The following is a 10,475-nucleotide window of genomic DNA, read 5'->3' as shown; positions in this document are numbered from 1 at the left end:
TGCTGAGTGGAGCAGTTCATTTTTCTTAAAGGAGCAACACAAATTTCTTCATTCGGAGCACTTGAAACCATGAGGAAGCTAGGTTTTGGCAAAAGGATGAAGTGGGACTTCCTTAGGAGCATGGAGCGGATATGGGTGGGACCCAGGATCCCAGGCCAGTCCTGGCCTTATGTTCTTGAACTTCACCGTGGATAGAGTGAGGTACCCAGGGTGCCCTAGGATGTGGTGGGGTCCTGCTAGGCCTGTGAACATATGGAGCCCCACCTGGGGCAACCACATGCACCCCAGAATGTGGACTGGAAGTCAGTCCTGGGAATTACAGTTGTGGAAGCAGTGACGCCTCAAAGCACTAGGGTTAGGGAGAAAGGAGAGGTAGCTTTGCCTCCACATGCAGCAGGGATGGTGCTGGCCCAGGCCCTGATCACAGACACCTCAATCCAACCCCACAGCCATAGCCCTAAACCCACTATTAGACCAAGGTGGTCTGGGAAATTAAAGGGCTTTGAGAACCATTACAGATGCCAACCAGAAAAAGATCCCACCACCTTTAGCAACAAGGCTGGGCAGACAGATCTAAGAGCATTTTTAAAAGGAAAATCTGGGGAAGGAAGGCACAAGCTATTTGTGTCAATCTTGCATTGGCTGTAGTGAGAGGAGACCTGAAGTGGAAACCTTGTGGGCATGGTGACAGAAGTCCTAACTGCATCTAGGTGGCCAGGTTGTGATGATGACCTGGTAGTGCCAGGGAGGTGTGACAGGATTTGAGCTAGGGTTATAGGCCTAGCTATTGACTGATTCCTCACCCCCTTTTTCCCCCCTCTACCTTCATCCTTCCAGTTAAGCTGAAGGAATCTCAGAATCCTCCTCTAATCACCAGATTTCTCAAACTTCTGTCTTTCAGATGTGTACCACTTCCACAGGCCATTGCCAGTGTTCTGATGCAGTTAAACACTACACTAGAGACAGGGGACAAAGAAACTCCCAGGTCCTTAACCTTTACTGAGCACAGGATCTGTGTTTCCTTCCGAGGCAGTCAGGGATTAAAAGTGGAGTTTGCTGATGTTGTAGCAAATATGACTCACAGTGCTTTACCTCTAGGTGGTATAACAGAGTCAGGCCAAGATGAATCAAGCACATACCATGGAAGTTGAAGGCAGGTTCATTTCACTAGCACACTGATTGGGGACTTCTCCACAAAGATCAGTCCTGGGTGGTGAACACCCAAAACTGGAACCAGACCAGGACCATAACAAGCCTTTATTATGGGGAGGATCTGCTGGGCTGTGTCTGAACAAAGGAGAGAGAGAGCAACGTGGCGGAACAGGGAGCATCTTTTATAAGAGCAGGGTGGGGTTAGCCTGAGCTGGGGTGGGGTTGAGTGAGGTAGCATTAAAATATTGGAGGAGCCTATGACATCACTAGGAGAGGCTTGTGACATCACCTGCTGCTAAGAGGGAGCAAGTATCAGGTTTCTCTTTTGGCAGGAAGAGATGCATGTTGGGAAGAAGAAGCCTGTCCTTTGTTGGGAGAAGCCATATTTTAACATGGAGGCTGCTATTCCATGTGGCAGCCATTTTAAGGCAAGGATAATCTAACCAGGTGAGGATACAGTGGCAAGACGCTTAACATTAATTCATTAGTTGAAGTAGATACATTCAGCTTATACAATTGGATAGAAAGGTACACTAGGATTCACTTTATTTACATAAGGCGAGAAGCAGGGGTCACAGAAACTCTACTGAGAACAAAGGACAATGGAGGAAAACATGTTGGGCAAATCTGAGTGAGACCAGGACATATTTTAGGTGCAGGAGGGGTCATAGGTAGGAGGAGTCTTTTGCTTGCTACCCAGTTAGCTGCAGTACAGGCTGCTTCTGGTTAGAAATCATTTCCCTGTTCACTAAAATCTTCACTTGGGCCTCCAGTTGCCCAATAAGTAACTAAAAGCCAAGCAAAGCCTGACTTTCACTTCATATCCTTCATTACTCTAAAACTTTGGATATATGACCATTGTTTAGAGAAAGTTAGCTTTTCAAGGTTAATTAGCCCAAAGCTTGCCTCGTCCAACTCATCTCCCTAAGACCCAGGACACCAAGAAAAGAGGAACTATGTTCAGGATTTACAAGGACACCTGATTACGTGCATTTACCATGCTCAGTTCCAGGCTCCCCACCCTAGCAACGTCTACAAGTCTCCAGCCACTGCCCCAAACCGGCAGTCACCTGGATCCCGGAAAAGCGGGGCCTTGCAGACCACTCCTCAGTGAGGTCACTCCCCAGGTAAGAATGATCATTTCAGGGAACTAAATCAACCCTGGATCCCTGAGCTGCGAAATAAGTATGAGAGAATGACTTGACCACACCCCAGCCCACACCAGCACCCTGCAAAGCTGGTGTCCTCTCCTTTGTGAAAAGGTCCCCTCTTCCAAGCTGTGCCCCCTTCCATTTCTCAAGCAGAAGCTGTTTTTCTACCTTCTCTTGCTTCCCTGTTAGGGAACAGCTTGATTTTTGTCAGAATTGTGCTCCCTTCTTTCTCTTACTTTTCAGTGAAAGCCTTTCCCTACACGTTCATGCCCAATGCCTCAGTTTTAATTTTCATTATCACTGAAGCAAAGCTGAGCACCAGTCAGTGGCGATTCCTCCTCATTCTTTGTTGATGAAATACTTCTAAGAAATAATAGCCTGGAAATCCCACCTTCTGTTTGTGGATCATTGTTCTCTATAATCTTAGAACCTAGGTATGTCTCTCTTGAAATGGACGTTTAGCTCAGTGTCCACCTAAAACCATCCTGTGTCCCTGAGAATATTACAAGACAGTGATGCCCTGCACCCATGGGAGCTAGGGGAGGGTGGGGAGGGGCTCCTAGGAGCTTTAGGACCCTGACACCCCTGGCTCCACACTGCCCAGTTCTGGTTCACCTACCAACCCCAGCACCCTCCGGTCCCAGCTCCTCTCAAATTCAGACCTCCTAACATCTTGTTTGCTGTGTGTTAGTCAGCTTTTTATCTCTGTGAGCAAACACCTGAAAAAAACAACTTAGAAGAGGGAAGGTTTCTCTGGGCTCCTGGGTTTGGGAGTTTCAGTCCATGGTGACTGGGTGAGGCGGAACCATGATGGTGGAAGGGTGTGGCGAAAGCAAGCTGCTCACCTCATGGTGACCAGGCAGCAGAGAACAGGAAAAGTCCCCAAGGAAGGTGCCAGGGGCAGAGACAGTCTCCAAGGCCACACCCCTGTGACCTACTCCCTTCAGCTGGGCCCAGTGCCGGCTTCAGCTACTTCCCATGACTGCCGTTTAATTATGATCACATCAGTGGATTAACCACAGATGCCTAACAACTCTTACGATCCATTTCTTCCCCAGAAGCACATCTGCTGGCAATGAAGCCTTCGCTCAGTGAGCCTGTTGGGGGTGTTTTGGATCCTGGCCATCAAACTGCTTCCCTTCCTCACCCAAGCCGGTATTCAGGCTTCCTAGACACAGAACCCCAGGCGGAGCCCAGGTGGACATGTTCTTTAGGGAGCCCTGAGAGGAAGGGGTGGAGGGAGCCAGGGCAGGACCTGCAATGGAGGCAGAGCTAGGGCCTCCGATGGGTACTAGCTGCGCTGAGCTATTCCTCACCCTGCAGCCCATGCTGAGTGGCATGGGGTGCAAAGGGCATCCCTCACGGTGGGAATTTATGTGCATATTGTCGAAATCACCCAACAAGATGACCCCCACTGCGCCCCAGTGTAACTCGATTTATGATTCCATTTTCCACCTTGACCTGGCAGGCAGCTAAGCTGGGAGGGGTCAGACCGGGTGGGCGGTGAGAGCACAGTCTGGAGGCAGCAGTGGCTGCCCCGAGCCAGGAACTGTTTTCTGTATGGTGGCACTTCATGAAGGTGACCTTGAGAGAGCACATGGAACTCACTCGTGTGGCCTCCCGCTGCCCAGCACCCGATCCAGGCCCTAATTTTCCTCCTTCCTGCATGACAACTGCTCCCAAGGTCAGCTCCAAAAGGACCGCCCTCACCATTCCTGTCTCCTAATCTCTAGGCTCTGAGCAAGCTGCTTCCGCTCAGGCCTCAGTTTCTGCATGCGGAAGGACAGCAGTGCCTGGCTTCTCCAAATTATCTCTGGGATCCACCATGGCTCTGGGGGAACCTGATTCAGCAGGCCCTTTGGAATCCTCTGCATGGTCACGCAGCACGACCTGCAGCGGACTGTGTGAGCCGCCCACCCAGACCCAGGACTTCCAGCCAGGATTGCACACACCATGGAGCTCCAATGAGCTCTAGACAGTTCGCAAAATTATATCATGTCTGACTCATTCTGATTTCTCAGAGTGGGTGCACTGTGGGTTAAAAACAGGACCAATGTGAGAACCAGGATCCCAGCAGCCATGGCTTGGCCAGCATCTCCGCCCGTCGCGAGCCCATCTGGGCACCCTGGGTCCAGGCTGGAGGGAGTCACAGAGCCGAGCGGTCCTGCCTTCCCATCCCAGGCCTGACCGTGAGGAAAGGTGCTTCCTCCTAGGGACCCCATAGGTTCTCCAATCATGTGGAGCTGCAGGGTCATAGACCCAGCCCTTCCTAACTCCTGAGTGCTCCTCAGTGACTTCTCTGGGGCCCTTCCTCCAGGAAGCCGGCCCAATTATCTGGCCTCCTGGCCCCAGTGGGGTCCCTAGGAGGGTCCACATAGCTCCACGCATCTCTAAGGCCCTGGGTCTCTCATGGAGCCTCTTCAGAGCAGGGCTACAGGTCCCCACCGCAGATGCCATGGACTCCCTCTTCACTGAGTGGCCAGCTGAGGTCTTGTCTAATCAGCCATCTGCCACCTGGCTTGGACACGCTTGACCTGCACTTGTCCCTCCTGCCAGGTGATATTCACCTGCACCTGCTCAGGCCCTCCCTGCCCACCGAGCCGTGACGACCTGTGCCTGCCACTGCCCTTGGCCAACTCGGCCCCCAGAAGCTGACAGCAGCTGTGGAATACACTGGCAGGCTTAGGGTGAATGCGGCCAGAGAGACAGGTACAGTCAGGAGCCAGAGCGGCCAGACCTCTGAGGTGGCCCGGGGAGGGCAGCCAGGGCCTGCACCAGCAGCAGGCACCTGCTCTGTGCCAGCTGGGCTCTGTCCCTTTACTGACAGAAAGGCTTCCTTTAGGGAACACACTCTCTCCTATTCCGGGTGCTGTGACCAAATGAACTGTGCCAACCCTGGATCCAGACCACGCCTGCTCAGGTGCATTGTTCACGGGCCAGTGATGGGTACAGGATTCAGGCCCCCACAAACCCTTCTCAGGACTTGTATAGCAGCACAGGGGACAAGATGTTTACGGGAAAGCGACCACTTGCATTCACTGATGAGTTCCTTGGTTACCACACAGCAAAAGTCCACCAGAGACTGAACTTGACAGAGAACCAGTAGGGGGAGAGGCGTTATCTGAGCACCTGGATCCAGACATGCCTGGAACCATGCTGGACTTCCAGGAACATGAGCCAATAGATTTCCATCTCCATTAGAGTGTGAAATGGGATTCATTCACATACAACTCCGTGCTGAAAATATGACAGCTATCACAGGAGAGAGCCTGACCCATCCTTGACCTTCAGGAGCAGACAAAACACCTGCAGAGGAGGTACAGGGACTCAGAAAAGGGACGATTGACAGCTGCCCTCTCTGCCCGAGACCTGCCTAGTGAGCTGACCCTGGGTGGAGATGCCTTCTCCTATTGGGAAGTTGGGACCTGGAGGTCCCCCCGCCTTTCCATCCCCAGGCCCAGTCTGGGGTCAGGGTGGTCAGGGTGGCTTCCCCCGGGTTACCCTGTGCAGTGGGGCTCCTGCCATGGCCATGTCATCTGCTCAGAGGCTGCAGGCAGACAGAACTGGCTTCGGACCCCAGCGCCTCCTCTGCGGCTGTGTGGCCCTGATGAATGGTGTCCCTCGCTGTGCCTCGCCTATCTTGTGAGAATCACGAGCTCTTCCTTGCAGGCACTGAGGAAGGGGTTCCCATGTGTGGTGGACAGTAGTGTCCCTCAGCTGCCCCCAACCCTCCCCATGTTCGCAGTCACTGTTTATCCACCATCACTCATTCATTTACTCAAATCAGTTTCCCAGGATGGAAACACAACTCCAACCCCCACTTCCCAGCCTTCTCAGCTGCGGGGCAGGGACTCCACCATCAGTTCCTCAGTGCTTTGGGCTGTGAGCATGGCTTGGTTCAGTCACCAAGAAGGGGGCGTGGTACAAAGTGCCCAGGACAGAGGGTGCCCACGGGAGTGCATACACCAAGACCAAAAGCTCAGAAGCAGAGCTGGCCTAAACAGCTCAGTAAGTGGGGCAGGTGGGGAATCCAAGAGCCGTATCCCTGGGGGCCAGGAACAGCCAGGCAGTGTCCCCAGAAGGACCCAGCAAGCAGAGCGAAGCAGGGTCTGGTATAAAAAATGAGCACAGCAGAGTGTGTTCCTGGGTCAAAGAAGGGAGGAGGCAAACAGGCGCCTCACCGTTAGGGAAGGTCACAGATACAATGGCCCCACCAGAGGTCAAAGATGGAATGGATGCAGACATTTTAGCGGCCTAGGAAAACATGCAAAATTGGTGTTGTCAGAAAAGCAGAATGTGTGAACACCATGTGGTTTTTTTTAAAAGACTTGAAGAAAATGTGCTGCAATCTTAAATAAAGATCTGGTGGTGAGTGACTGATTCTTCTGGGATTTGTTCTTTCTCCATTCCTCTAAGGAGGAACAAGCCCAGTGCCAACCTGCAGGAGGACCCCTGACCTTTGTCATCAGTGCCACAGGCTCCAGTGAGGAGGCACCGACCTGGCCAGCCACACCGCCAGGAAGCCCACCATGGGCCACGCAGGGATTCTGCTTCTAAGTTCCGCAGCTGTCACTTCCCCGGGTAACACACCCCTGGGGCGACCCTACTGTAGGCCCCACCGTCTGTGCCATGCTGCCTGCTCCACTCCTGAGCCAGGAAAGTAGAGGTTGTCCTCGCAGGATGCTGTTCTGGGAAGGCACCACTCACAACACGGACAGCCAGACCACTTCTTTTCCTGCTGTCTATCTCACGAGACAGCAAAATATAGGGAAAGAGCTGACCGGCAAAGTCCCCTGGGCCAGGGTGAGGGGTTGTGGTGAAGGAGCCATCCCGGGCGGGGTGTGGCCCAGTGGCAAGTGCTTGCCTAGAGTGCAGGGGGCCGAGGGTTCTGTGCCCAGCACTGCAAAAATAAAGAAAAAATCAACAGATAAATAAAGGCACAGTGCAGGCACAGTGCCCAATTCCACAGAGTGAGCACGTCCCTAGGCGACTGCAGCCTGTGCTGTGCTTGTCACCCTGCTCTGCACTGAGTATCTTTGGACATCAGCCCCACCCTCAGCAGGCACAGGAAGACTGCAGGGATTAAGGTTGGAGGCTCATAGTCTATCTTACTTTCCCTCTGCTGTGACATAACATCCAACACCCACAACTGAAAGGAGGAGAGGTTTATTTGGCTGGCTGACAGTCTCAGTCCATGGTCAGTTGGCTCCAAGGCAGAAACAGGATGGCAGAGGGGCCTGGCGGAAGAGAAGGTGCTCACTTCATGGTGGTGAGGAAGTAGAGAGCAAAGGGTGGAGCCGGGGAGGGAGAGTAACCCTTCCAGGCTACACCCCCAGTGACCACCTCTTCCTCCCAGGCCCTACTTCCTAACAGCACCTTCCTCTTTGAACCCATCGGTGTAACCCTGGTGACCCAATCACCTTCCAAACACATGGGAGTTTGGGGGACGTTCTAGATCTAAACCCTAGCACACCCTCATGAAGAATGAGCCCTCTATAAGCAGCCCCAGCACCTGACCCATAAGAGGCCACAGCAGGTCCCTCACATTGCACCCCAGAGAGCCTGTTGCAGAGACAACCAGTCTGTGTGTCCCTCTCACCTCTGCCAAGCCTGAGCCCTGCTTTTCTATTGGCATTGACAGGATGAGCCAATGGTTAGCTACCCTAGGAAAACTCCCACAGCCACCCACTGGCCAGGGACCCATACACACACACACACACCTCATCTGTGACTGTTCATATCAGCTTGTGCACGCAAGTGAGCAAGCTAGGTCTACCTGGGTTGTACTGCCATCAGCCCGTCCAGCTAGTCGGGGAGGACTGCACACTGGGGGCAGGGGCTGTGTCCATAACATGCAACTCAGAAAGACTCTCAGATCCAGGCCAGCACTGGGTGCTAGAAAGCAGGACAGCAAGGGACAGAGAAGGTAGGGGTGGCATGTGCTTGTGTGGGCAACAACCGTGCCTGCTGCATACGGCCACGGTAAAATGCACACATCCCTGGCCCTGGGCCTTCTCCATACCCTGCTCCCCTGCAGAGAATCCATCTGTGTCCTGGACAGGATGGCAGTGTCCCCTGGAGCCCTGCAGTGTCCCCTGGAGTTGGTAGGTAGCCTAGGCACTCTGTCCAGCTCCCTGTGGGTCCAGAGGCCAGCACAGGCCGGACACTGAGCTCTGTGATGCCAGTAGAGGGCAAGGAGGAGATCCAGACCTGGTGTCAGATGTCCTGGGTCAGTCCCAACTCAGCCCCTACTACACCTGTGACCTTGGGCAAAGAACTTGACCTCTGGAGACTTTCACTTCTCTGTCATCAGACATAGATACTTACAGGTATCTTTTAGGGCAGGTGTGAGGAATAAAAGATGTAAGCAGCTAATTGGAGGCCTTACAAATACCAGATTCTTAAAAAATATCTGGGGTCTCTGCTCTAGACAGAGGAATTTTAAAATCACTTGACACTCTCTCTGCACTGGGTTCCCCTCAACAGCAGACCCTAAGATGACAGCTTATGAGCAGGTTTTTTGAGGATGGATCCAGGAAACATATGTGCAGGAGGAAGAGAGACGAAGAAGGAGAGGTGATCCAGGGTTCCTTGGCGAGCAGGTTGCCATGTGGGCAGCTGGCACTCGATCCTGCCAGGTCCCCTCTGAGTGCCTTGGAGCACAGGCCTCAGAATCACCCATTCTGGGAACAAACCCTCTAACACATGGCCAAGTGCTTTTCAACAAGGGTGCCAAGACCACTTGATGGAGAAATGACAATTTTTTAAAATAAATTGTGCCAGGAAAACCAAATATCCACGTGTAAGATAATGAAGTTGGTGGTTTCCTTACACTATACACAAAAACTAATGACAAATAGATCGAAGAAGTCAAGAGCTAAAATTCTAAAACTCTTAGAAGAAAATAGTGAGTGAAAGCCTCACGTGGGAGAAAATACAGAGGCAGGAGTTGGCAAGGATTTCTTGGGTCTGATGCCAAATGGACAGGCCAGGAAAGTAAAATTGTATCAATTGGATGACATTAAAATTTAAACTGTCTGTCAGTCAAAGGCCACAGCAGAGTGTAAAGGCAACCTGCAGAATGGGGCAAATGTTCACAAATTACATATCCGATGGCCAGCTAATGTGCACAATTGGCAAGCGACTCCTACAACTCGACAATAACCAAAGAACAAGTGAGCTGATTCAGAAATGAGCAAGGGACCTAAACAGACATTTTTCCAGAGAAGATGAACAAGTAGCCAACAGCACACGCAGTATTGCTCCAAGCCACAAATCACTAAGTGAATGCCAATCAAACCCACAGTGGTGATGCTTCTTCCTCCCCATCAGGATGCTCAGCGCCCAATAAATGATAAAGAGAGAAAACAAGGGTCCTTGAGAAGGCGATAGAAAATGGTATAATGCATTTGGAGCCACACATTAAAAGTAGAAGTGTGGTGAGATCCAGAAGAATCCATTCTGGGTAGATGATGAAAAGAACCTCAAAGCAGGGTGTTGTTCACAGCAGCCAGCAGGTGGTAGCTTCAGCCTTTACAGGAGCCCTTGGTCCGGTCAGGCACCCTCTGCAGATAAACCAGAGGTGGTCCATACATACAGTGGAACACTTCTCGTTCGAAAAAATAAGGAAGGGAATTCTGACCTAGACTATGGCTTGGATGAACCTTGGGGACATTCTGTGAAGAAAAATTACCCAGTCATCAAAAGATGCACACCACATGATCGCGCTGAACTGAGATCCCCAGAGCCCTGGCTTCCTGGAGATGCAAGGTGGAGGGCAGTTGCCAGAGGTGCAGGAGGAAGGAGAGCAGTTGTTCAAAGGGCAGGAGGAAAAGCCATCCTACAGGCTGGTCTCAGAGCAGAGCAGAAAGATGGGGACACCAAGGGTCTACACCAGGGGACGAGGACTCAGGGACGTCCACAGGGCCCACCCACCTCCTTCAGTCCCTCAGAGAGGCTCCCGTGCAAGGGTCTTCCCACAATACTGTTCACAGAGGGTGAGGACTGGAGTCCATCCTCTCCACCTCCAGGGCGCAGCCCGCGGTGAAGGAAGGATCCAGAGATACCCTGTGCCAGCCTCTGCAACTGTTTTGGCCCCAGACACTTGGCCCAGCTTCAGAGCTGCCCAGGCCTCCATGGGCATTGCCCACAGGCATGGGAATCATGAAAAAA

The 10,475-nt window shown here is 52.3% G+C and overlaps 1 long non-coding RNA gene across 1 annotated transcript; it reads left to right on the top strand.

The window, feature by feature from the left end:
* The first annotated feature begins 1,561 nt into the window (after positions 1–1,561).
* On the top strand, positions 1,562–4,390 carry LOC104870672. The gene is made up of 4 exons (XR_782562.1): positions 1,562–1,599; positions 2,159–2,279; positions 3,362–3,500; positions 4,037–4,390. It is a non-coding gene; the product is annotated as an uncharacterized LOC104870672 (long non-coding RNA).
* The last annotated feature ends 6,085 nt before the right edge of the window (positions 4,391–10,475 follow it).

This window comes from Fukomys damarensis, unplaced genomic scaffold (assembly GCF_012274545.1).
Source record: "Fukomys damarensis isolate Sample0158 unplaced genomic scaffold, DMR_v1.0_HiC HiC_scaffold_37, whole genome shotgun sequence".
NCBI classification, from domain to species: Eukaryota; Metazoa; Chordata; class Mammalia; order Rodentia; family Bathyergidae; genus Fukomys; species Fukomys damarensis.
The sequence above is the reverse complement of the archived record's forward strand: the minus strand, read 5'-3'. Positions and strand labels throughout refer to the sequence as shown.